The following is a 26046-nucleotide window of genomic DNA, read 5'->3' as shown; positions in this document are numbered from 1 at the left end:
ACCGTCCTTCTATAACTGCGGCCCCGCCCTCACTCCGCCTACTGTCCGATAAGGCCATGTTTTTACAGCTCATGCGGCGCGCCCACTACTCCGCCTACTTCTCACTCTACTTTCTACTGTGTGACTCCGCCCATGCGCTGGCCTGGCCCACTCTCTAATAGAGCTCAGCCACAGTCACGTGGTACAGTCTGGCACTTCCCTGCCTCCTCCTGTCTGTCTGTCTGTCTGTCTGTCTGCTGAGGGTCAGTAAGTTCTGCTGCTCATTCACCTCATGTGATGTCATTCCCACAGCTTGGCATATAGAAAAGCCCTCTGAGTTCTATACTAGTGGGTAACTTTTATACATCACTAATTCTAAGCAACATTTCAATTGGTCTGCATTTTTTTATAGTTTTTTTTAATTATTTGCCTTTTTCTTCTCTTTCCAGCTTTAAAATGGGGGTCACTGACCCCAACTAAAAAAAAAAGGCTACAAATGTATAGTTATTGCTACTTTTTATTCCTTGTCTTTCTATTCGGGCCTCTCCTATTCATATTCTCTTATTCAAATCAGTGGTTGCTAGGGGAATTCGGACCCTAGCAACCAGTCGGCTGAAATCACAAACTGGAGATCCGCTGAATAAAAATAACCACAAATATTAAAAAATGAAAACCAATTGCAAATCATCTCAGAATATCCCTCTCTATGTCATACCAACAGTTAATTAAAAGGTGAACAACCTCTTTAACTGCAGTTTCTCTTTTGGGAAGCAATAAAAATAAGTGACATATAATCTAGTTACCCTTTGGATAGGAATGTGTAGGATTAGGCGTGTGATTGGCTGACTCCGCCGCCCCTCCTCAGGCTTCTCAGCTTTCTGACCTTTGTTCTGTTTAACAGGTTTCTGCACAAACACATTTATTGCCCCCAGTGTCTGTGACCTCATTGTTCCTCCTTTTATTTCCCTGTAAATAAACTGTGTCCGCATCCCGTGTATAGTTAGAGTTGTACAAGAGCATCAGGGTGTCCCAGTTAGGAATAACACTGACAAGTATTTCCATATTCTTGTAAACACTGCGGCAACATTATCTTTATTAAGCAATTTTATGCCCTAGTTATACATTAGGAGTAGGCAGGAGCGCTCCAAACATATATAACCAGTGCTACTCCCGGGCTTCACACTCAATTCTTTAAGTACATAAGATGGGAGAAGACTCATTTTCTAAACAATCCTTAGAGTCCCTGTGTTGCTCACCATTAGCACTGTTTTGGTCCTGGTGATTCTTGCCCCCTCATTTAAGGTTAGGAGTTGGTACGATCCACCCGATCTCCCCACAGACGGGACAAAAAGCAGCGCCCCCTGGTTGCGAGGGGCAAAAATGATGCTTCTGACTAAGAGACGAATTTCAGTTTTATCAACCCAGAAATTCGGCTCTTCTAGTGCAGAGAGCGCAATTGCGTGGAGGCCCCGATCCCCGTCAGAACAAATTCCACCTCGGGCGGCAAAAGGGCCAGGATCGGCCCTGGGAGTAGAGTTGCCCCCTGTCCGCATTTCACCGGGACAGTCCGGTATTTGGAAGGGAATTGACGTTAATGACGTGTCAATCAGCCAATTACTAATCGCCACATCATCAGTCCCTGGAATGGCAAATTTGAAAGCCCAGTCTGTTCTGTTACACAGTATAGTCCCCACTTTCATAACATTAAAAGAATCCTAGAAAAGATCTTAACACATTAAGAAGTGATCCAGTCCTTGAAGCGCTTCTCGATATTGGATATAAAAGAATGGGCCGTCATACACGCAGGGTCGCACTGGTGTGTAGTGTTTAGGTTCTGAGGATAAAGACCAGAGTAGCCTTCCCCCGCCCAGTGCCCATCGCTCCCCACATGCACGTGCTTTGTATTTGCTGCGACCTGCCCGAAAAAGGGAGGTCACGGCAGGAACATTAACACAGGGAGCGGGTCTGCACAAGAGCCACGGGCCCACCGGGTTTTTCCCAGTGCCAGTTAGCCCCAGCTTAGCTCAAGTCCCCACCACCAGTACTACTATTACTACTACTACTACTACTACTACTACTACTACTACTACTAACCCAAACTGGTTAAATACCCAGAGAATGTTCATAGTGTCGGACTGGGACACCAGGGGCCCACCCAAAAACCTTAGACCAGGGGCCCACCAATTAATCTTAGACCAGGACCCACTCTCAGTACTATTTTTCTTCCTCTCCTCACTCAACCTCTATTCTCCTAGTCTCTTTTCCTTACATACTATAATCTATTATTCCATCTATTTCATCTTTTTGTTCTCATAGCAATAGGGAATGGCCATGAAATAGGCCAAATGTAGGCCCACCAGAAGTTTTCCTGGTATCCCACAGGGCCTCCATCAGGGGGTACAACTGTACTGGGACCGGGCCTCAAGGGGGGCCCAGTTGTGCTGCACTTTACGAATTAGCTGGGCCCCCCTTACCAGCGAGGAAGTTCTGCGCCTCCGAAAGAGCCGAAGTTCCGAATTGCTGAAGACCTGAAGCTGTGAATGGAGCCAGAATTAAAGTCCTGAAGCCACAAAAGTAGCCAAAGCTGAAGACCCGAAGCCACAAAAGGAGCCGAAGAAGCTGATTAACAACCTAAGGTATGTTCCACTGAATATCATTGTGTTTTTTTTAATGAAACCCCTGGCCACCAATGTTTTTTAAAAATATTCTATGACCACCAATGTTTTATTTTAAACTTTTATGGGGGCCATGGAATGGAACCATTATTTTGTTGTTGTTTTTTAACTTATAGGGGTCCCTGACCACCAATGTTTTTTAAAAAATGTTTATGTTTTAACTTGGCTGCCATTTTTTTTTTTTTACTTATAAGAGGCCCTGACTAACCAATGCTTTTTATAACTTGTGAGTGGGGGGTTGACCATTTTTAATGATGTTTGTGTGGACTTTTTATTGTGGTGCGGGTGTGGGATCTGGGGTAGGGCTTTGGGGCCTGGCTGGGGTTGGTGGGCGGGTAACCAGGGGCCCCATAAAATGTTGTTGTATGGGGCCCCATGATTTCTGATGGCATGTATATACGTTAGGAAAACAAAAACCTTACTGTTAATGTATTGTGCCACAAAGAAAGTTTGTATCAAATGATGCCATTTCTGTTTCACGATTTGTGATTGGTTAATGTATGTAGGTTCTGATTAGTCACAGCCTCTATATAAGGAGTGTACAGGGGTGAGCCCATTAGCCTATGAGAAAGTGATCCAGTAGGCATGAAACGCGTTACGCCGTTGCTTTTCATGTAATAATAAATATTTTTGTATTCTTAAACTCTTTTTTTGTTACTTTTGGGAATACTCTCATTTAGTTTGGTTTATATTATATGCACTTAGACTGGAGTGAACTCTGAGTTTTCTCCCTCATTTTTGGTTTACTATAGTCACTAGACTATAATATAATCAGGTAGCGACTGTAATTGAATTGGCATTTACGCATCGTTTTCCTATTTCTTCCATTTCCTTTATCAGCTTAGTTAATATTCTTTGCACTGCACTCTTTCAATTGGATTAATATCCCGTTTAAAGGGGAAGGAAACCTCGTCGGCGCTAACCCCCCTCCCCCCCTCCCGTGTATTGCCCCCCCTCCTCCCCCCTGGCCTACCCCTCCCGCTGGGCAAATGCCCCTAACTTGTTACTTACCCTTCTGCGCAGGTCCAGTCCAGGGAGTTCACAGGCGACATCTTCTTCCACGTGATCTTTTTCCTCCTTTGACCGGCGCATGCGCAGTAGGATCATTTCGCCGGTACGATCTACTGCGCATGCGCGTGACTTTTGGCGCATGCCGCAGTAGATCCGTACCGGCGAAATGATCCTACTGCGCATGCGCCGGTCAAAGGAGGAAGGGGTAGGCCAGGGGGGAGGAGGGAGGGGGGGCAATACACGGGAGGGGGGGTGGGGGGTTAGCGCCGAGGAGGTTTCCTTCCCCTTTAAGAGCTGGAGTCCAAATCTGAGCTGCTCTTTACTGTATGTAATAATCATTGGAACAGACAATGTTTCCACAGGAGTTGTGTTACCCTCGTTACTGCCAGTATGAATGAAGTGCCTGTTACTATCAGGTACGGGGAGGAGGGTTGTGAGTGATTGGTGTGAGGGGAGGTGGGCCCTGCAGCTTATCTTGTCACAACCTGTAAATAATACAGACATGGTTGGACTGGGCCGGAGGGAAACCTGGAAAAACCCGGCAGGCCCTGGCGCTCATGTGTCCAAATTAGGAAAACTGGGCAGGATTTGCCAAGATTGACGCAGCAGTCGGCTATAGCCCCACCCCTGATGACACAGTCCCGCCCCCTGTATGTCACAGTTCCGCCCACTACGTCCCTGGATCAACTTGTACTATGAACTACCTTCCATAAAGATACATTTGCCAAGCAAAATACAGCGTGCAAAGAAAGAAAAAAGGCTGAAATCTTCAGTTTTTTTGCATCTTGCACGCTGAGTTTGGCTATGTGCAAACAAGGGATGCCCCGAACCTCTGAATCCTTCCTGAAAGATTCGGCCGAACTGAATCCTAATTTGCATATGCAAATTAGCGGAAGGGAAACCAAATATTACTTCCTTGTTCACACTATTTTCCTCCCCGCCCCTAATTTGCATACGCAAATTTGGATTTGGTTTGGATGGGCAGAAGGATTAGGCCGAATCCTGCTGAAAAAGGCCAAATCCTATTGCAAATAGCCACGAGCCTCTGTGCTCTGTTTTAGAGAACTGCTGGCCCCTCACTGAGTCGTCATTGAGAGTGCAGGTAAGGGAACTGCTACAGGCACAGTTCATATTGGGATCCTGTCTTTATGACAGTAGGAAAGAACAGGATTTAGCTGCACCTCCTGATGTTGATCTTTGCAGCATTTCTGGGGTGCAAGTGCTGCTTTGATAAGCTCTAAGGTTAAAGACACACACACTGTTGTGCTTCAGCTTCTCTCTGCCTGACTTTTGTCAACAGGTGGAGAAAAGCCAATTCTCTCCCATCTGCTTATAATCCCATCCAGATATAAGCAAAAATGAGGACTTTTGTGTTTTCAGCCCGAAATCCTCTCCATGTATCTGCACACAGGCTAAAGTAGAAATTGTATGCACTCCCAGGCCTTCTCGTATTCAATAATCTGGTGCTCAGTCCTCTAGGGAGACGGCACTCCCCTGGGTTCACAGGAAACGAAGAATTGAGGAAACGGCACACAGAATAAAATGCAAAAGGGGTATACCCCTAAGGATTTATTGTGTTTGACACAATAAATCCTTAGGGGTATATCCCCTTTTGCATTTTATTCTGTGTGCCGTTTCCTCAATTCTTTGTTTTCTGCACACAGGCTGACACCATGCTTGTCAATGCAGAGAAACGATGGAGCAAATCCACATCAGCTTCTCTCCACCTGGGAAGAAAATGTAAGTGGAGAAAAGTCAAGGCTCAGCTCAATCCAAAGGCACATTAGCCCCTAGGCTAGAATGAGTGCTCTTATGTGCCTGGACCTGGAACCATCGTGTCAGCCTGGGTGCTGAGTGCATTTCAATGCTGAAATACAGATGAAGCCGTCAGGATTTAAAGGAGACCTCCACAAAAACATAACTTTAGCTTTTTGAATAGTAAACATAATTTCAAGCAACTTTGCAATATACATCAATTAAAAAATTCGCAGACTTTTCATGGTTTTAATGGTTTCTGACAGTTCCCTAAGCCCAGCCCCCTGCTCTCCTGCTCATCTGTCTGACTACTTTGCTGAGCTGTCTGACTACTGTTACTTTGTATCATCTGTCCTCAGCCTGCATCCTCCAAACCCCACAATTCCCTGCACATGTGATTTCAATAAGTCAAGGAACATCCCAGTGCAATGCATTGTGGGTTATGTAGTTCCTAGGCTTAAATGAGTGCTCTTATGTAAGTACAATGTGTAACATCAGTGTTTAGTCCCTCCTCCCCTGCCAGGATTTCAAATGATGCAGAAAGAGAAGAAATGTTACACAGCTGGATTTCAGTATAGAAAGTGCCATTTATTCAAACAGGTAACTGTGATGGATATATTAGGGGTTTCTGTGTTATGTGGCCTCTTGATAAAATTTAGGTTTGGAAGCCTGAGTTCCCCTTTAACATTTTGTTTCATGTCATTTTTTAGTGCTAAATCCTGTCTCTAGATGGTGCTAGAGTGCAATGGCCGTGGTCCATCAGAAGCGATGTACTTCGTATGTAACAGGTCCAACTCTTGCTCCTTCCTGATTGGGTTCTCAGTTCTACCACTTCAGTTACCGACCCAAGAAGCGGTTATCCCACAAGATAGCCTATGATTTTTCCCATGGAGCTTTGCACTCCCGGCAGGAATTGACGCACAGTCAATATGAAATGAAGCAGACAGATGCTGCGATTAAAGTAGCACTTTAACCACATTGTAAGTGACATCATACTGAAATACACAACTTTCTAAATACAATCAATTAAAAATTCTGCATTGTTTCTGAAATAATCAAGTTTATCCTTTTGCCCAGAAGATGTATCAGAGCTCACTCTATTAAGATCACCAGATATCGTGTCTCTCTACATCCAGGATTTGTGCAAAAAATTTTGTTAGATTTTGTTTGTACTGAAATCAGTTATTTGAGTGAGCTCTAATACATCTTCTAGGCAAAAGGAGCCCCCCTATAAGATATATTGGATCTAACTGTCAGTGAATATCTGACACCCAACTGCTGCATGAAGAGAGAATGAAGAGAAACAGATGCTGAGAGAGGAATAGTGAAGATAAACTTGATTATTTCAGAAACAATGCAGAATATTTAATTGAGTGTATTTAGAAAGTTTATTATTTCACTATGATGAAGCTTATTTTAAATTTTCATTTACTGCACTGGTAAGGCCCCATATAGAATATATACAGTTTTGGTCTCCATCACTCAAACAGGACATTATTGTATTAGAGAGGGGACAGAGAAGGGCAACTAAGCTGGTAAAGGGAAAATCTTAGCTATGAGGAAAGACTGGCCAAATTGGGGATGTTCACTCTGGAGAAGAGGAGCTTAAGGGGTGATATGATGACTATGTATAAATATATAAGGGGATCATATAATAATCTCTCTAATGATTTATTTACCAGTAGGTCTTTCCAGCTGACACGAGGTCACCCATTCCGATTAGAAGAAAAGAGGTTCCAGCTAAATATTGGGAAGGGGTTTGTTACAGTGAGAGCTGTGAAGATGTGGAATTGTCTCCCTGAATCAGGGGTACAGGCTGATACATTAGATAGGTACAAGGAAGGGTCGGATGCTTTATTCACCAGTAGCTCCTCCCAGCAGACAGGAGGGAGCCAATGAGATTAGAGGAGGGAAAGGGGTGTTACAGGGAGAGCTGGGAAGTGAATCAGGGGTACAGGCTGATACATTAGATAGGTACAAGGAAGGGTCAGATGCTTTATTCACCAGTAGCTCCTCCCAGCAGACAGGAGGGAGCCAATGAGATTAGAGGAGGGAAAGGGGTGTTACAGGGAGAGCTGGGAAGTGAATCAGTGGTACAGGCTGATACATTAGATAGGTACAAGGAAGGGTCAGATGCTTTATTCACCAGTAGCTCCTCCCAGCAGACAGGAGGGAGTCAATGAGATTGGAGGAGGGAAAGGGGTGTTACAGGGAGAGCTGGGAAGTGAATCAGGGGTACAGGCTGATACATTAGATAGGTACAAGGAAGGGTCAGATGCTTTATTCACCAGTAGCTCCTCCCAGCAGACAGGAGGGAGCCAATGAGATTAGAGGAGGGAAAGGGGTGTTACAGGGAGAGCTGGGAAGTGAATCAGTGGTACAGGCTGATACATTAGATAGGTATAAGAAGGGGTTGGATGGTGTTTAGCAAGTGAGGGAATACAGGGATATGGGAGATAGCTCATAGTACAAGTTGATCCAGGGACTGGTCCCATTGCATCTTGGAGTCAGGAAGGAACTTTTCCCCCTCTGAGGCAAATTGTCTTCAAATGGAGTTTTTGCCTTCCTCTGGATCAACTGATAGTTGAAAGGTTGAACTTGATGGACGTGTGTCTTTTTTCAACCTAACTTACTATGTTACTGTGTTACGGGATAGTTCCCCTTTAAAGGGCGTGTTAAAATCTGGCCTAAGTGGAGGCGTGTGATTGGTGTTGGTGCTAAAACAGGCGTGTCTGTGTGATGTTCTCTCAGCAGTTAGTGTGGCAGAGAAAGGTGTGGGCAGGAGGCTGAGAGGAGGCATCTAGTGTGGGATTGTCGGACACAGTGTGTTTGAGGCACAGGGAGAGATCCAGTCCAAGCTGGGAGTGCGGATAACTTCATCTCCACCACCCTAACTGCCAGGTACGAGTTCTGAGTGTAGCATCTAGTTCTGAGTGTAGCATCTAGCATGGCAGCTCCACTCCTGTCCTGCGTCCTCATACTGCCAGACTGTATGTGACCTTATCATTTATATACTGTAATAACTACTGTGTGTGTTATATACAGACTCCTCTATACTATATATACACTGTAATAACCTGTGTGTTATATACAGACTCCTCTATACTATATATATACTGTAATAACCTGTGTGTTATATACAGACTCCTCTATACTATATATATACTGTAATAACCTGTGTGTGTTATATACAGACTCCTCTATACTATATATATACTGTAATAACCTGTGTGTGTTATATACAGACTCCTCTATACTATATATATACTGTAATAACCTGTGTGTGTTATATACAGACTCCTCTATACTATATATATACTGTAATAACCTGTGTGTTATATACAGACTCCTCTATACTATATATATACAGTAATAACCTGTGTGTGTTATATACAGACTCCTCTATACTATATATATATATATAATGTAATAACCTGTGTGTGTTATATACAGACTCCTCTATACTATATTTATACTGTAATAACCTGTGTGTGTTATATACAGACTCCTCTATACTATATATATACTGTAATAACCTGTGTGTGTTATATACAGACTCCTCTATACTATATATATACTGTAATAACCTGTGTGTGTTATATACAGACTCCTCTATACTATATATATACTGTAATAACCTGTGTGTTATATACAGACTCCTCTATACTATATATATACAGTAATAACCTGTGTGTGTTATATACAGACTCCTCTATACTATATATATATATATAATGTAATAACCTGTGTGTGTTATATACAGACTCCTCTATACTATATATATATAATGTAATAACCTGTGTGTGTTATATACAGACTCCTCTATACTATATATACACTGTAATAACCTGTGTGTGTTATATACAGACTCCTCTATACTATATATATATATATATATACTGTAATAACATGTGTGTGTTATATACAGACTCCTCTATACTGCTCCGAGACTTCTGTCTGAGGTGCCATTGCTGCTGCTCTGTCATCTGACCATAGCGCTGTCTCTTTAAGTGAGAAATACCACAATCTGCCACATTTCCCATTTACTACAACTTATAGTTTTGTGCTGTAGCCTGTTCCCCTGTCACTATCCCACATATTATATATTGCCAACTAACTACTACAGCCCCTCCCCAGTTTTTCATTGGGAATTGAGGTGTGTGTAAGTGCGAGTGTGTGAGTGTTTGTGTGTGTAAGTGTGCGAGTGTGTGAATGTTTGTGTGTGTGTAAGTGTGCGAGTATGTAAATGTGTGTGTGTGTAAGTGTGTAAGAGTGTGAGTGTGTAAGAGTGTGTGTGTGTGTAAGTGTGTAAGAGTGTGAGTGTGTAAGAGTGTGTGTGTGTGTAAGAGTGTGAGTGTGTAAGAGTGTGTGTGTGTAAGTGTGTAAGAGTGTGCGTGTGTAAGAGTGTGTGTGTGTAAGTGTGTAAGAGTGTGAGTGTGTAAGAGTGTGTGTGTAAGAGTGTGAGTGTGTAAGAGTGTGAGTGTGTAAGAGTGTGTGTGTGTAAGAGTGTGTGTGTAAGTGTGTAAGTGTAGCTGTGGGACAAGAGGTGCAAAGTGCCACAATGCTGCACATGTGGGTTATTTTTTGGGGGTCTGGAAAGGTGATTGTTGAAAGGAGTAAGGAGTGTGGAGTTGTTATGGGGCTGCAGACACTCACTATTTCCTCTTCTGCAGGTGGAGAAATAGGAAACAATAATGTCAGTTAATGTCACACAAACCCTGCGACAGCCTTGGGGAATTGTAGCTGCTAATGTTGTGGGTTCCTCCACTTCCCTGTAGGTCTCCATAGAAAAACACCAATGTCTAAAGAAATACTGTGCCCTTTATTCCTAATGATACTTGTGTATCACCAGTCAGTGCCCAGTTTGTGTGACACAGATGTGTGTGACAGTTTATGTGTGTGTGTGAAACAATTGTGTGTGTGTGTTTGTGTGACACAGTTTATATATGTGTATGTGTGACACAGTTGTGAGTGTGTGACAGTTTGTGTGTGTGACACAGTTTATGTATGTGTGTGACACAGTTGTGTGTGTGTGACAGTTTATGTGTGTGACACAGTTGTGTGTGTGTGAGACAGTTGTGTGTACTGAAGGAGTGCCCTGAGTTTACAGCAGTAAAGGACTCTGAACCCTGATCAGTTCTGTGTGTAACAGCATCAGACCCACATCTGAACCTGTAGTTTCTCTTTATCACATATTCCCCTCACTGTACCTTCCCTGCCCAAACCCAGATTATTATTATACAATCCAATGTGTTACAGACATCACTAGGTTGGTCACAGTGCTCATAATGGGGTGATTCACCTTCACGTAAGTAATAGAAACGCAACTTTCCAATTGGTCTTCATTTGGTCTTTGTTATAGTTTTTTCATTTATTTGCCCTTTACTTTTGACTCTTTCCAGCTTTCAAATGGGGGTCACTGACCCCATCTAAAAACAAATGTTATTATTATTATTAACATGTATTTATATAGCGCTAACGTATTGCGTAGCACTGTAAAGTAAATGTGATTATACAACTACATCACATGAATTACATACATAGAATATATGGAGTAACAAACATCACAATCAATACAGGTACAAAAAGGTGAGGAAGGCCCTATGCATAGGCATACAGTCTAAAGGGAAGGGAGTAATACACAAGGTGTGGGAGTGGGCAAGATCGAATTAAGTGGGTGAGAAATGTGGTACTGTATGTGGTGTTGCGTTTGGTAGTTAAGCAGAGTGAGGGGAGGCTTCTCGAAAGAAGTGCGTTTTCAGAGATTTCTTGAAAGCAGAAAGGTTGGGAGAAAGTCGGACAGACCGTGGGAGAGAGTTCCAGAGGAGGGGTGCAGCCCTTGCAAAGTCTTGAATGCGAGAGTGTGAGGAGGTAATGAGAGAAGAGTTGAGTAGCAGGTCAGTAGAGGAGTGTAGTAAGCGAGTGGGTGAGTATATAGAGATGAGTTCAGAGATGTAGGGTGGAGCAGAGTTATGAAGTGCTTTGAAAGTCAGTGTCATTAATTTGAATTTGATTCTGAAAGGTAACGGAAGGCAGTGCAGGGATTGACAGAATGGCGAGGCAGAGGAGGAGCGGTTGCTGAGGTGTATGAGCCTCGCAGCAGTGTTCATTATGGACTGGAGAGCTGACAGTCTCTGGAGGGGGAGGCCAATTAAAAGAGAGTTACAGTAGTCTAGACGCGATATGATGAGAGAGTGAATGAGAATTTTGGCAGCATCTTGGGTGATAAATGATGGTATTTTGGAAATGTTCCTTAGGTGGAAGTGACATGATTTAATAAGTGACTGGATATGAGGAGTGAATGACAGGGCAGAATCTAGGATAACCCCAAGGCACCGGGCCTGGGGAGAGGGGGTGATAGTGGAATTGTTAACTATGATGGATACTTCCGGGATGTTACTGGTGTTAGTTGGAGGAAAGAGAACCATTTCAGTTTTAGAGAGGTTTAATTTAAGGTAGCGTTGCAACATCCAGGTAGAGATAGCGGACAGGCAGGAGGAGACGCGAGTTAGGAGTTCTGGGTTGAGATCAGGAGATGAGAGATAGATCTGAGTATCGTCAGCATAGAGGTGGTAGTGAAAACCATACGAATTTATTAATTTGCCAAGGGAGGAAGTATAGAGGGAGAATAGTAATGGTCCCAGGACAGAGCCTTGAGGAACTCCAACAGAAAGAGGTAGGGGAGAAGATGATACTCCATTGTAGGAGACACTGAAGGAACGATTGGTGATGTAAGAAGAGAACCAGGACAGGGCTGTGTCACGAAGGCCAAGTGACAGGAGGGACTGGAGGAGGAGAGGGTGATCTACAGTGTCAAATGCGGCTGAGAGATCAAGCAGTATTAGTAGTGAGAAATGATTGTTGGCTTTAGCAGTTAAAAGGTCATTAATTAGTCGAGTCCAGGCAGTTTCTGTGGAGTGTTGTGGCTTAAAACCAGATTGTAGGGGGTCCAGCAGGTTATTGTCAGAGAGGAATGAGGTAAGTCAGTTGTAGACTAGGCGCTCAAGTAGTTTAGAGATGAAAGGTAGCAGAGAGATAGGTCGGAGGTTGTCAAGATTGGAGGGATCAAGAGAGGGTTTTTTCAGAATGGGGGTGACAAGAGCATATTTTAGTTGAGAAGGAAACAGTCCAGTTGAGAGGGAAAGATTAAATAGGTGAGTTAAGGCTTTGATTAGACAAGGATTGGTATTGCGGAGAAGTTTTGAGGGAATTGGATCAAGCGGCAGGTGGTGAGGAAAAGAGCCTAATGAGCCTCAAATGAGGAGAATGATAGAGAGGGAACAGGTGGAAGAACTTTAAAAGTACATCGGGGAGAGAGAAGCAAACGTACCCCACCTCCAGGTCTGTTAGCAGGTGTGGGAGTATGAGTAAGTATGAGTAAGTAAGAGTAAGTATGAGTAAGTATGAGTAAGTATGAGTAAGTATGAGTAAGTATGAGTAAGGTGTAGCCCCCATAGGACAGGGCAGCAGGTGAGGCAGTGTCAGTAGGAGAGAGACAGGTGTCAGTAAGTGCGAGTAGGTTAAAGGAATTGGCAATGAAATGGTCGTGTATAGCGGTGAGTTTGTTGCAGACAGATCTGACATTCCAGAGAGCACAGGAAAGATTAACTGGGTTTTTGGGTATAGGAGTAAGTGTTCTGTACTGTTGGAATTTGCTCCGGAGAGAAGGAGCTCGTGGCCGTGATATAACTGGGATGGGGTAAGGGCCAGGGTTTGGGGAAATGTCCCCAGCTGCCAGTAATAGAAAGGAAAGACTAAGTGTGAGTGGGATTTATAAATCCTTAGTTTGTATGAAAAAGAGGAGTTTTGTGGAGTAGCTGAACAGAGAACTTTATATACTTCATGTTTGGAGAGGGAAGGAGAGGAGAGAGGCTGAGATTTGTATAGAACTGGGATTTGATGGAGGAGGTAGTGAGAAATATTTTATGAAACATGAGAGTGAGAGGAGGAGAAATGCAGGATAAAGTATGTTTGGAGTAAGAAGTAACAAACTGGCAGGTAAAAACAAATCTGTTTTCTTCTTAACCCAGATGGTTCTCTGTTGATTGCAGGGGAATCTGGTTCCTTTTGCCTTGTCCAACTGCCTTGTTTAACTGTCATTTCTAAGCACTTGTGCCATGCCCCAGACACGAGTGCCATCCCCAATACTGGGTCTGAATTTATATGTAGCTGATTGGGAAAACCAGAGCCTAATTAATCAATTAATCAATTAAATAGCTAGCAAAGGGCAGAGTTTTACAGACACCAGAACCAGGTTTGGGGCTATAAAAATATCTCTTGTTCACGGAGGAGGGGACACAGATGTGAGCTTGAGATATTTATCAAAGAACTAAAGTAGAATAGGCCTGACAGACAAAAGTTATTGGGGTTAACAGATACAAGTAGGGATATAGCAGAATTACCAGAATAAACAGTTGCAGTATATGGATATGGCAGTGTATGGATATAGTAGAATTACCTGTAGGAATGAGAAGAGATAGGAGTTAGTTCCATGGAACTGCCTTGTTTAAGGGCTCTTACACATGAGCGTTTTTACCTGCGCTCCCCTGCGTTCCGTTTTTTGGCGTTCAGCCGCAGGGGAGCGCAGAAATAGACGCATTTCATTATTTCAAATGACGCTGTACTCACACAGGCGCATGTAGGCGCCGAACGCAGGAAAAATGCAGCATGTTGCGTCTCAACCTGCGTTCGGCGCCTTCATGCGCCTGTGTGAGTACAGCCCCATTGGAAATAATGAAATGCGTCTATTCCTGCGCTCCCCTGCGGCTGAACGCCAAAAAACGGAACGCAGGGGAGCGCAGGTAAAAACGCTCATGTGTAAGAGCCCTAACTGTCATTTCTAAGCACTTGTGAAATGTTAGCACTCGTGCCATGTCCCAGACCCAGAAACCTTCCTTCAGAGAGCGCCTTCTTAAGCTGGATTGCATATAGAACCAAGTGGTTCCTAAAGTTAAGACAAAAGTATTTACTGAAGCTGGAAGACTTTTTACGATTTTACCCATTCTGATAGCCATCCACTAGTCATGTTCATCCTCCTATAAGCCATGTGCACTAGGCATTCAAGCATATACAAAAGCCAGGTGAATATGGAGTTTTTCAAGGACTTTAATCATTTAAGCATATTCTTGATGCTTTAGGATTATCTTGAAATGCAAATTTTAGACTAGGGATGCACCGAATCCAGGATTCGGTTCGGGATTCGGCCAGGATTCGGCCTTTTTCAGCAGGATTCGGATTCGGCCGAATCCTTCTGCCCAGCCAAACTGAATCCGAATCCTAATTTGCATATGCAAATTAGGGGCTGGAGGGAAATTGCATGACTTTTTGTCAGAAAACAAGGTAGTAAAAAATGTTTTCCCCTTCCCACCCCTAATTTGCATATGCAAATTAGGGTTCGGTTCGGTATTCGGCCGAATCTTTCACAAAGGATTCAGGGGTTCGGCCGAATCCAAAAAAGTGGATTTGGTGCATCCCTATTTTAGACTCAGTATCTCTAGCTTTCTCAGTGTATACTGGATTTGTCACAAAGACTGAAAGAGTTCTAGTCCATCACTGTTTCATTTTCATCTCGTCTTGAAAATCACCTTCCTTCACAAAAGGTTTCATTTTATTCCACCTCTTCTCTAATGGCATATTAACCTTTGGAGTCTCTTACTCCATCCATTTCTACCGCAGTCACACTTGAATGGGTAATATATAATGGAAATTGTATTTGCTAATACAGAACCTTCCAGCAAGAAGTTAGACTGTCAGCAAGTAGGGATGGGCGAATTTTTTCGCCTCGTTTCGCCGAAAAAATGACGCCCATAGACTTGTATGGAGACGTGCGTCAAAAAAAAGACGCGCCACAAAATAATTTCGCTGCGCGACAAATTTTTTTTGACGCCCATAGACTTTAATGGGCGTCTGCGACATTTCGCCGGCGGCGAATTTTTTGACGAAACGGTCAAATTTGCCCATCACTGTCAGCAAGTCCAGGAGTCTATGAGATAAACTGCTGAATGCATTTAAATGCCACTGCCTCTGTATAAATGTTTTTGGCAGCGTTGCACTTTGGGGGTATCAGTTGTGGGGTGGTGGCAGGGGAGATGCAGAGGAATATACTGTGCAGTAAGGCTGCAAAACAGGGAATTCATTCTGATCAAAAAGGAGAGTGTTCCGAATTCCATTACACACAAGTTCTGACAGAGGTGGTGCATAGGTGCAGGGCCGCCATCAGGGGGGGACAGGGGGGACTGTTGTCCCGGGCCCGGATGTTTTGGGGAGTTAAGGGGGGCCCGGCCGTGCTGCACTTACTTGCACAGCCGTTCCCCTGCATCCAAGCTCCGAATGACTTCTTCTTGTGTTCTGATTCGGCTGTGAAATGTAAGTCCCGGTAAAGCCACATGCTGATTGGTTGGGAGAAGTTTGAACCTCCCCTCAACTTTATCCAATCACCATGCGCCTTTACCGGGACTAACATTTCACTGGCGAATCAGAGCACAAGAAACTGAAGATACCAGCATCTGAATTCCCTGGCTAAGGTACGTGCAGTTTTTTTTTTCTTTTAACTTGTGGGAGCCCTGACCAATTGTTTTTTTAAATGTGTGGGGGCCCTTTGCTATTTTTTTTTTTTTTTTTTAAGATGTGTGGGGGCCCTGGCTAATTGTTTTTTTTTTTAAATGTGTGGGGGCCCTGGCTAATAGTTTTTTTTTAAAAAACATGTGTGAGGGCCCTGGCTAATTGCTTTTTTTTTTTTAAGATGTGTGGGGTCCCTGGCTAATTGATTTTTTTTTTTAAATGTGTGGGGGCCCTTTGCTATTTTTTTTATTTTTTTAAGATGTGTGGGGACCCTGGCTAATAGTTTTTTTAAAAAATGTGTGGGGGCCCTGGATAATTGTTTTTTTTTAAATGTGTGGGGGCCCTTTGTTATTTTTTTTTTTTTAAGATGTGTGGGGGCCCTGGCTAATTGGGTTTTTTTTGGAAAAAAATGTGTGGGGGCCGTGGCTAATTGTGTTTTTTTTTTAAATGTGTGGGGGCCCTTTGCTATTTTTTTTCAAGATGTGTGGGGGCCCTGGCTAATTGTTTTTTTTTTAAAAAAATGTGTGGGGGCCCTGGCTAATTGTTTTTTATTTTTTAAAGATGCATGGGGGCCCTGGCTAATTGTTTTTTTTTTTTTTTTATGTGTGGGGCCCTGGCCACCAATGTTTTTTTTCTTTAACCACCACCTGACCACCAAAACTTGTAGGAGGGGTCTGGGCACCAAAGTTATTTTTTTAACTTGTAGGGGGGCACTTCATGTTTTAATGCCTGTGTCTTGTGTGGCCTTCATACTGAGGGAGGGGTGGCGAGGGGGGGCCCCAGAAAATTTTGTTGTGCGGGGCCCCGTGATTTCTGATGGCAGCCCTGCATAGGTGGGTAGAGAAGGACAAAGTCAAGTTGTGGATGCTATGGGGCAAATTCACTAAGCGCTGAACGCTAGCGTTACTTCGCTAGCGTTTGGCATTTTCGTTACTGCGCAAATTCACTAACGAACGCTGGCGTAGTTTCGCTAGTGTTACTTCGCACCCTTACGCCTGGCGAAGTTTCGCTAGCGACATAACTACGCAAATTCACTAACGCGCGCAGTGTACTGAACGCTACCTTTTACGCTAGACTTCCTTCGCCACCTCAGACCAGGCGAAGCGCAATAGAGTAGATAGGGATTGTTTAAAAAAAAAGTCAAATTTTTTTCTAAGTCCCAAAAAACGCTGGCGTGTTTTCTACATTATGGGTGATAGGCTGAAAAAGATCGAAACATTTTTTGGGGCTCCCCTCCTTCCCCCCTACATTTCCTGACTCATGGCAACTTACCTAGACAGTGGGCACATGTGTAGGGCAAAGTAAACATTTTATTTGATGTTTTGAAGCTTTTCTAGCCATTTGTAGCGCTGCTACGTATTCCTCCATTGAAATTTGAATTTGGCGCCGTATGCAAATTAGCCTTCACTAGCGTAACTTCGCTTTACATAGCGAATCAACGCTAGCACAACTTCGCAACCTTACGCTACCCCTGAGCGCAACTTCGGATTTTAGTGAATTTGCAAAGCGCTGGCGAAACTACGGCTGGCGAAGTGCGGCGAAGTTACGCCTGGCGCAGCTACGAATCTTAGTGAATTTGCCCCTATGTGCTTGGAAATAGCAATATTGGCAATAAATGTATGGAAGCTGAATGGAACTCCTAGTCTGTGACTGATTTCATTGGCAGACTCAGGTGCTATACTGACCATATAATTCCTCAAGGTCAAAGGAGAAAGCCGTTCATTTCATAGATCTTTCTTATTAAGGCATAAAAGCTTTTGTGATGAAGCCGCCTTATGTGGCTTATAATGAAAACCGTCTCTGGACACCTTTTCTTTGTGGTAATGATCTCCCAGAGAAGTGGGGCGTAAATATGGAAGAAGCTGGCATGGCAGTCCACTGGTGCTATGTTTCTGTGAAAAGCACATATGGCAAATGTTTTACCATGCCGCCCAACTGTCCCTTTTTCGGAGGGACAGTCCCTCTTTTTACAGCTCACCCTGCAGTCCCTCATTTGAACTGGAAAGTCCCTCTTTTCTCTGCACTGAACAGCCAGAAAAAGAAACAAAGTTTCTCACTTAATTGGCTTTTAGCAGAGAGCCCAGGACAGCCAACAGGTGCAAATAAGATACTTTGTAACAATTTTGAGACACAAAAACACAGTTTAGATAAGGAGAAATATTTTCAAACTTTCATAACCTGCCAAATTTTGTAAAACAAACATGGTAATTAGGGGGTGTGGCCACAGTGTGGTCAAAAATTGCTGCGCTATGTGCGGTAAAAAAATTTTTTGTCCCTCTTTTCACTTCCAAAATGTTGGGAGGTATGGTTTTACAATTCTTAGGAATCAAATAAATTATTAGTTATGCAGAACAGTAAAGAGAAAAATGACTTATTTAATAGGTGTATAGCACACAGGGGATATATAGTGAAATATTTTACTAATATATAATATTAAAATTGCACAGCCTGCCCCTTCAAGAAGAGCGGTGAAATCCATTTTAGCAGCAGTTAAATAGGCTATTACTATTGTCCTTACAGAAAACAATTAGGCATTGCTGCTGGGGGGGGAACAAACAAGCAGTTTTCAAAAAAAAAAAATACAATAGTGAGAAAAAACTCAAAAATAACAAAGCCTTCTAAAGGCGTCTCTGTCAAGAGCAGACTAGGAAGTGCAGGCCCCTAAAAGCAGGAAATAGAAATTATGAACACAGTCCTGTTTCTATGGGAACACTTCAGTCTGAGTTGGAAAGAAGAAAAAAATTTAACAACAGCATTTTGAGGTTCTTGAGCCTATAAGAGCACCTTCAAAAATGGGAACAATTGCTTCATCTGTTTTTCTTTTTTTCCTTCTTAAGGGCTCTTACACATGAGTGTTTTGACCTGCGCTCCCCTGCGTTCCGTTTTTTGGCGTTCAGCCGCAGGGGAGCGCAGGAATAGACGCATTTCATTATTTGAAATGGGGCTGTACTCACACAGGCGCGTGTAGGCGCCGAACGCAGGAAAAATGCAGCATGTTGCGTCTCAACCTGCGTTCGGCGCCTACACGCGCCTGAGTGAGTACAGCCCCATTTCAAATAATGACTTGCGTCTATTCCTGCGCTCCCCTGTGGCTGAACGCCAAAAAACGGAACGCAGGGGAGCGCAGGTCAAAACGCTCATGTGTAAGAGCCCTAAAAAAGGTTTGAGTGGTCAATCAACGCCCCTTGCATATTTACAGCATATTGAAAACTGTATTTGGCTGATATTTTTTTTTTCTTTTAGCCAAAGAAAAACACTTTAAATGAGGTGCATATTTCCTTTTACTTCCTGCAAGAACATTTTTGGCAGGGTTTTTTTTTACCTTTTCTGTGTCTTAAGGCAGTGTGCCTGAACACTATGGAAAAGAGCACACACTCGTTTCTTTACATTTAGTTGTGAGTGTTCTGTGGAACTAAAGCTCTGAATTTCAGATCCATTGATAATAAGCTCTGTAAGGCTACAAATATATTGTTATTGTTACTTTTTATTACTCATCTTTCTATTCAGGCCTCTCCTATTCATATTCCAGTCTCTTATTCAAATCAGTGCATGGTTGCTGGGGGAATTTGGGCCTTAGCAACCACATAGCTGCTGAAATCTTTCATCTTTCGATTCAGGCCTCTCCTATTCATATTCCAGTCTCTTATTCAAATCAGTTGCAAGGTTGCTAGGGGAATTTGAAGCCTAGCAACGAGATGGCTGCTGAAATTGCTGGAGAGCTGCTGAGTTAGGGCTCTTACACATGAGCGTTTTTACCTGCGCTCCCCTGCGTTCCGTTTTTTGGCGTTCAGCTGCAGGGGAGCGCAGGAATAGACGCATTTAATTATTTGAAATGGGGCTGTACTCACACAGGCGCATGTAGGCGCCGAACGCAGGTTGAGACGCAACATGCTGCATTTTTCCTGCGTTCGGCGCCTACATGCGCCTGTGTGAGTACAGCCCCATTTCAAATAATTAAATGCGTCTATTCCTGCGCTCCCCTGCGGCTGAACGCAGAAAAACGGAACGCAGGGGAGCGCAGGTAAAAAACGCTCATGTGTAAGAGCCCTAACGACTCTTTGCAGCTTTCAAATGGGGGCCACTGACCCCATCAAAAAAACAAACGCTCTGTAAGGCTACAAATGTATTGTTATTGCTACTTTTTATTACTCATCTTTCTATTCAGCCCTCTCCTATTCATATTCCAGTCTCTTATTCAAATCAATGCATGGTTGCTAGGGGAATTTGGTTGCTATTTATAATTTTGCCATAAGTATTTGCCTGATGCTTTTACATTACCTTTCTTACCCCTGTGTTTCTCTATGAGGGGGCTGCCATATTTGTGCAGAAGGAGTCTGTTAGTATTAGAATCTCTAACTGTCAGGTTAAGGGCAGAGACACTCGCTCAGATTCGGGGAGATTAGTCGCCCGGCGATAAATTGCCTCTTCTTTGGGGCGACTGATATCCCTGAACTGCCACCCGCCGGCTAGAATCTAAATTGCCAGCGGGATGGCACTCCCGGTGATTCTTTTTCCAAAGTCGTCTGAAGTTTCCTCGTGAAACGAAGCGCACCAATTGCTGTCGGCACTTTGCATTCTAGCTGGCGGGAGGCAGTTTGGGGAGATTAGTCGCCCTGAAGAAGAGGAGATTTGTCGCTGGGCAACTAATCTCCCTGATCGCGTGTCTCTGCCCTAAGAAGGGACAGTCAGGTTGACAATTCAGTCACGGCCCCTCCTATTCATATTCCAGTCTCTTATTCAAATAATAAGGTGCAAGGTTGCTAGGGGAATTCGGACCCTAGCAACCAGATGGCTGAATTTTGCAAACTGGAGAGCTGCTGAATAAAAAGCTAAATAACTCAAAAACCACAAATAATAAAAAATGAAAACCAACTGCAAATTGCTTTGCACCCAACTCACAAGATTCGATAAGGTGGTTAAAGCACTCACAACTTCTAATAATGTCATTAATTAAGTCTATTAATGTGAGTGTAAGCTCTTCATTCCTTACTGCTCCCCAGTGCAAAGCCCATGGCAAAGAGAAGGTTAGTGCCTCACCTCTCCTACAAAAAGAAGGGCCCCTTTTTTTACTCCTTTTCCAAAGCTCAATCCCCAAATCTCACATTTTCTCCAGCCTCCTGCAGAATTCTCCTCTTGTTGCTTATGAATATAATTAACACTTCCCTTTTCTATAAATAAGTACATTTTCTCACTTACCATATTAGTCATAATTGCCCTTACATCCAGCCCATTCCTTGCCTGTGTCTTCTGCCTCCAAACCAACAACCTGCTTCTCTCCACTCACTGCCATTTCTCACTCACTGCCATTTCTCACTCACTGCCAGCTGCAATGTCTCAGGATAGGGCCCTGAAAAGGGACAGGGGAGGGGACAGTTTGGGGAGATTAGTCGCCCTGAAGAAGAGGAGAATTGTCACTGGGTAACTAATCTCCCCGAATCTGAGCGCGTGTCTCTGCCCTAAGAAGGGACAGTCAGGTTGACAAGTCAGTCACAGCCCCTCTTATTCATATTCCAGGCTCTTATTTAAATAATAAAGTGCACGGTTGCTAGGCGAAGTTCTGCAGTATGGTTACTAGGGTCCAAATTCCCCTAGCAACCATGCACTGATTTGAATAAGAGACTGGTATATAAATAGGACAGGATGAATAGAAAGATGAGTAATAAAAAGTAGCAATAACAATACATTTGTAGCCTTACAGAGAAGAACGATGGAATGGAAGGGATCAGTTATGGGGAAAGGCAAGTTGGGATTGGGATATGAACACTTTATATAAATATAAAAGGGGATATGATCACTATATATAAATATATAAGGGGGATATGATCACTATATATAAATATATAAGGGGGATATGATCACTTTATATAAATATAAAAGGGGGATATGATCACTATATATAAATATATAAGGGGGATATGATCACTTTATATAAATATAAAAGGGGGATATGATCACTATATATAAATATATAAGGGGGATATGATCACTATATATAAATATATAAGGGGGATATGATCACTATATATAAATATATAAGGGGGATATGATCACTTTATATAAATATAAAAGGGGGATATGATCACTATATATAAATATATAAGGGGGATATGATCACTATATATAAATATATAAGGGGATATGATCACTATATATAAATATATAAGGGGATATGATCACTATATATAAATATATAAGGGGATATGATCACTATATATAAATATATAAGGGGATATGATCACTTTATATACATATATAAGGGGGATATGATCACTTTATATAAATATAAAAGGGGGATATGATCACTATATATAAATATATAAGGGGGATATGATCACTATATATAAATATATAAGGGGGATATGATCACTATATATAAATATATAAGGGGGATATGATCACTATATATAAATATATAAGGGGATATGATCACTATATATAAATATATAAGGGGATATGATCACTATATATAAATATATAAGGGGATATGATCACTATATATAAATATATAAGGGGATATGATCACTATATATAAATATATAAGGGGGATATGATCACTTTATATAAATATATAAGGGGGATATGATCACTATATATAAATATATAAGGGGGATATGATCACTATATATAAATATATAAGGGGGATATGATCACTATATATAAATATATAAGGGGGATATGATCACTATATATAAATATATAAGCCTTCGTCAGGGAAAGAAAAGCAGTGCACAAGTGTTTGGGGGTTTAAATAGGGTAAAAAATGGCTCCAAGTCACCTGTATACGATGCCTGTCACTCATCGTTTGTTATGCAAAGCAGTATATACATGTGGCAAATGGCTAAACCAAAATGACAATAAACATAATTGGACAAAAAAGCAACATTTGTAGCAAGCTATATGGCAACAAAACAGGATACAAGATAGTAAAAGTCAATATTGTTTCACAAAAAGCAACCCAAAGGCAGGGTCTCATTGAGACCTCGGGGAGCAACTGTGTCCAGTTTCAAAATCCAGCGGGACTCCATTCTCAGTAGGGCCTGGTCCCCATCACCCCCTCTTACCAAGGCGGGTTGATGGTCAATTGCCATGCACCTGAATGTAGGGAGAGAGTGTCCTTTGTTGAGAAAATGTTTTGCCACTGGTTGTAGAGCCTTACCCACTTTAAGAGCCCTGCTGATGGCAGACCCATGGTCTTGACAGTGGTGTTAATATGATCAGATGAAGACAGAGAGGAGTCAAAGAGTTGACAGGGTTAATGAGCCATCAATAGAGATAGTAAATAGGGGAGTAGGACCAGGCTTAGGTGCAAAGATGATTTGTTCATTTTTAGTAAGGTTGAGTTTGGGGTGGTGCTGGTTCATCCAGTTGGAGGTAGCTAGGAGGCAGTTAGAGATCTGAGCCTCTGTTTCAAAGTTTTTCCAACGTAATATAGTCCACATGGGCAAGTAATGATGTATATAAGATAAGATGAGGTACAGGTAAGTCTGTGTTCTCTGTCCACTGGGCCTGCACGGTCCCCTGTAATATCCACTAGTTCCAGCATTCGGACCTGTGGACATGGCTGAGGATCTCTCCCAACTGACACTGGAGAAACAAGCTTGGACTTTGCATTTACTCCCCAAGATGTGGACAGGATACTATTCTCTGAGACACCATTGGACATTGCTGTGAGTAAACCAAATAATGACATTTACCATGAATTAATTAAATTGACTTGCAACTACATGGCATATATCTATCGAACTACCATAGGCAGAGACTTATTCCTAGAGGCTTCAGGGTTGCCAATATACCTACCATCGGCCGGAACAATCCTGATTTTTGTGGGAAATGGTGTGGGATTCTTAACAGATGCTCATTTGACCTAATACTTTTGGTGGTTGAACAGGTGGGGAAGGAGCTCTCGGCTATTAAAACAGATATAGGTTGACTAGAAGAACAGTACGTAGAGACCCTTAAGTCAGACAATACCAATGACTGGTTAAATAAACTATCCGATACAGTGGACAAATATAAGAGAGACCTGACAATATTCAAGCAAAACAAGCTAACAAAAGTCTCAGACGACTATAAGACGAAACGGGTTTATGGTTGGTTAATGGGACTCAGATCTGACAACTCTAGAGCTAGATTTCTCCCTAAATCCCTACACACAGTGGACAGTTCTGACCAATCCACTGACTCTGATACCGCAAACGACACTAGTTCTGCCAAACCTTTTTTAGGGGTAAAAACACGATCCAGAAAAGGGAATACGGCAGAGGGAGGAGGAGACGAAGTACTAGACGCGGTGGCAATAAATCCAAAGGGAAAACCCCCCAGGGGCAAGAGAGTCTAATATTTAATTTGAGTAAACACATTTTAACTCCAGTTGAAATATCTCTTCTCTCTAAGGGGCAAATTCACTAAGCACCGAAGCGCCGAACGCTAGCGTTGGGCATTTTCGTTACTTCGCAAATTCACTAACGAACGCTGGCGTAGATTCGCTAGTGTTACTTCGCACCCTTACGCCTGACGAATTTTCACTACGGACGTAACTATGCAAATTCACTAACTTGCGCAGTGTACTGAACGCTACCTTTTACGCTAGACTTCCTTCGCCACCTCAGACCAGGCGAAGCGCAATAGAGTATATAGGGATTGCTTCAAAGAAAGTCAAAAATTTTTCTAAGTCCCAAAAAACGCCGGCGTGTTTTCTACATTATGGGTGATAGGCTGAAAAAGATCGAAATTTTTTTTGGGGCTCCCCTCCTTCCCCCCTACATTTCCTGACTCATGGCAACTTACCTAGACAGTGGGCACATGTGTAGGGCAAAATAAACATTTTTATTTGATGTTTTGAAGGTTTTCTAGGCATTTGTAGTGCAGGTACGTATTCCTCCATTGAAATTTGAATTTCGCGCCGTATGCAAATTAGCCTTCGCTAGCGTAACTTCGCTTTACATAGCGAATCAACGCTAGCGCAACTTTGCAACCTTACGCTACCCCTGAGCGCAACTTCGGATTTTAGTGAATTTGCGGAGCGCTGGCGAAACTACGGCTGGTGAATTTCGCATCTTAGTGAATTTGCCCCTATGGAACTATTGGTGGACGTGCATAGATTCCAACGCAAGCTTCAACTAAAGGAACACTTTAAAGATGCCCCTGCCCAGGTGAGGCCACTATTTAAAAGTAGAAGCTCCTTTGAACCCACAAATACACCCGCACCCATCAAAACCTTTGGGAGCATCCTTACTTCGGACATAAAAAAGGGATGGGGTAAGGTCAATACACATAACAACCTTAATTCAGCAGAACGCTCTGCCATTAAATCACTCAAAGCCGACAACAATTTAGTTGAAAGCTAGTTGATCAGCTAACCCCTTGATATTCACTACAACATTTTCTTCAGCCTCACGACAACTTTCATCCAGCATCCGAGAACATTGGCCCATGCTGAGAATGGACCATTCGCTGTCTCTCCATTTAGCCCCAAGGCCCAAGAGAGACAAAAGCTTAAGGGACTTATTGGTCCGCACAGATTTCAAGGGACATGATCATAAAGAAACCAATTGGCTAACACAGAATAAAAAGCTGGGATGTTATAAATGGCCGAATTGTGTGACGTGTAGATGCCTGTTAATTGGACCTGATTTTCCACACCCCCATACTGGCAAAAGGTTCAAAATCCATCACAGACTTACCTGTACCTCATCTTATCTTATATACATCATTACTTGCCCATGTGGACTATATTACGTGGGAAAAACTTGTACGACTCTAAGGGAGAGAATAGCAAACCATCGGTCTGCCATCAGCAGGGCTCTTAAAGGAAAACTATACCCACCAAACAATGTAGGTCTCTATTAAAATATACTGAGTAAAACAGCTCATGTGTAAAACCCTGCTTCATGTAAATCAACCATTATCATAATAATATACTTTTTTAGTAGTATGTGCCATTGGGTAATCATAAATAGAAAATTGCCATTTTAAAAAATAAGGGCCGCCCCCTGGGATCGTAAGATTCACTGTGCACACATACAAACCACATGTAAGGTCACATGAGCCAATTAACAGACAGAGT

At 42.7% G+C, this 26046-nt stretch overlaps 1 protein-coding gene across 4 annotated transcripts in view; it reads left to right on the top strand.

Moving 5' to 3' along the window:
• Positions 1-2445: 2445 nt before the first annotated feature.
• Positions 2446-26046, top strand: part of MGC68680 (uncharacterized protein) — an 86377-nt gene continuing 62776 nt past the window's right edge. Inside the window, exon 1 of one of the 4 annotated variants that reach the window (XM_041580913.1) lies at positions 2446-2615. The gene's annotated coding sequence lies outside the window, so the exon portion shown is untranslated. 4 annotated transcript variants of the gene reach the window in all.

This window comes from Xenopus laevis, chromosome 2L (assembly GCF_017654675.1).
Source record: "Xenopus laevis strain J_2021 chromosome 2L, Xenopus_laevis_v10.1, whole genome shotgun sequence".
Taxonomy (NCBI): domain Eukaryota; kingdom Metazoa; phylum Chordata; class Amphibia; order Anura; family Pipidae; genus Xenopus; species Xenopus laevis.
The sequence above is the reverse complement of the archived record's forward strand: the minus strand, read 5'-3'. Positions and strand labels throughout refer to the sequence as shown.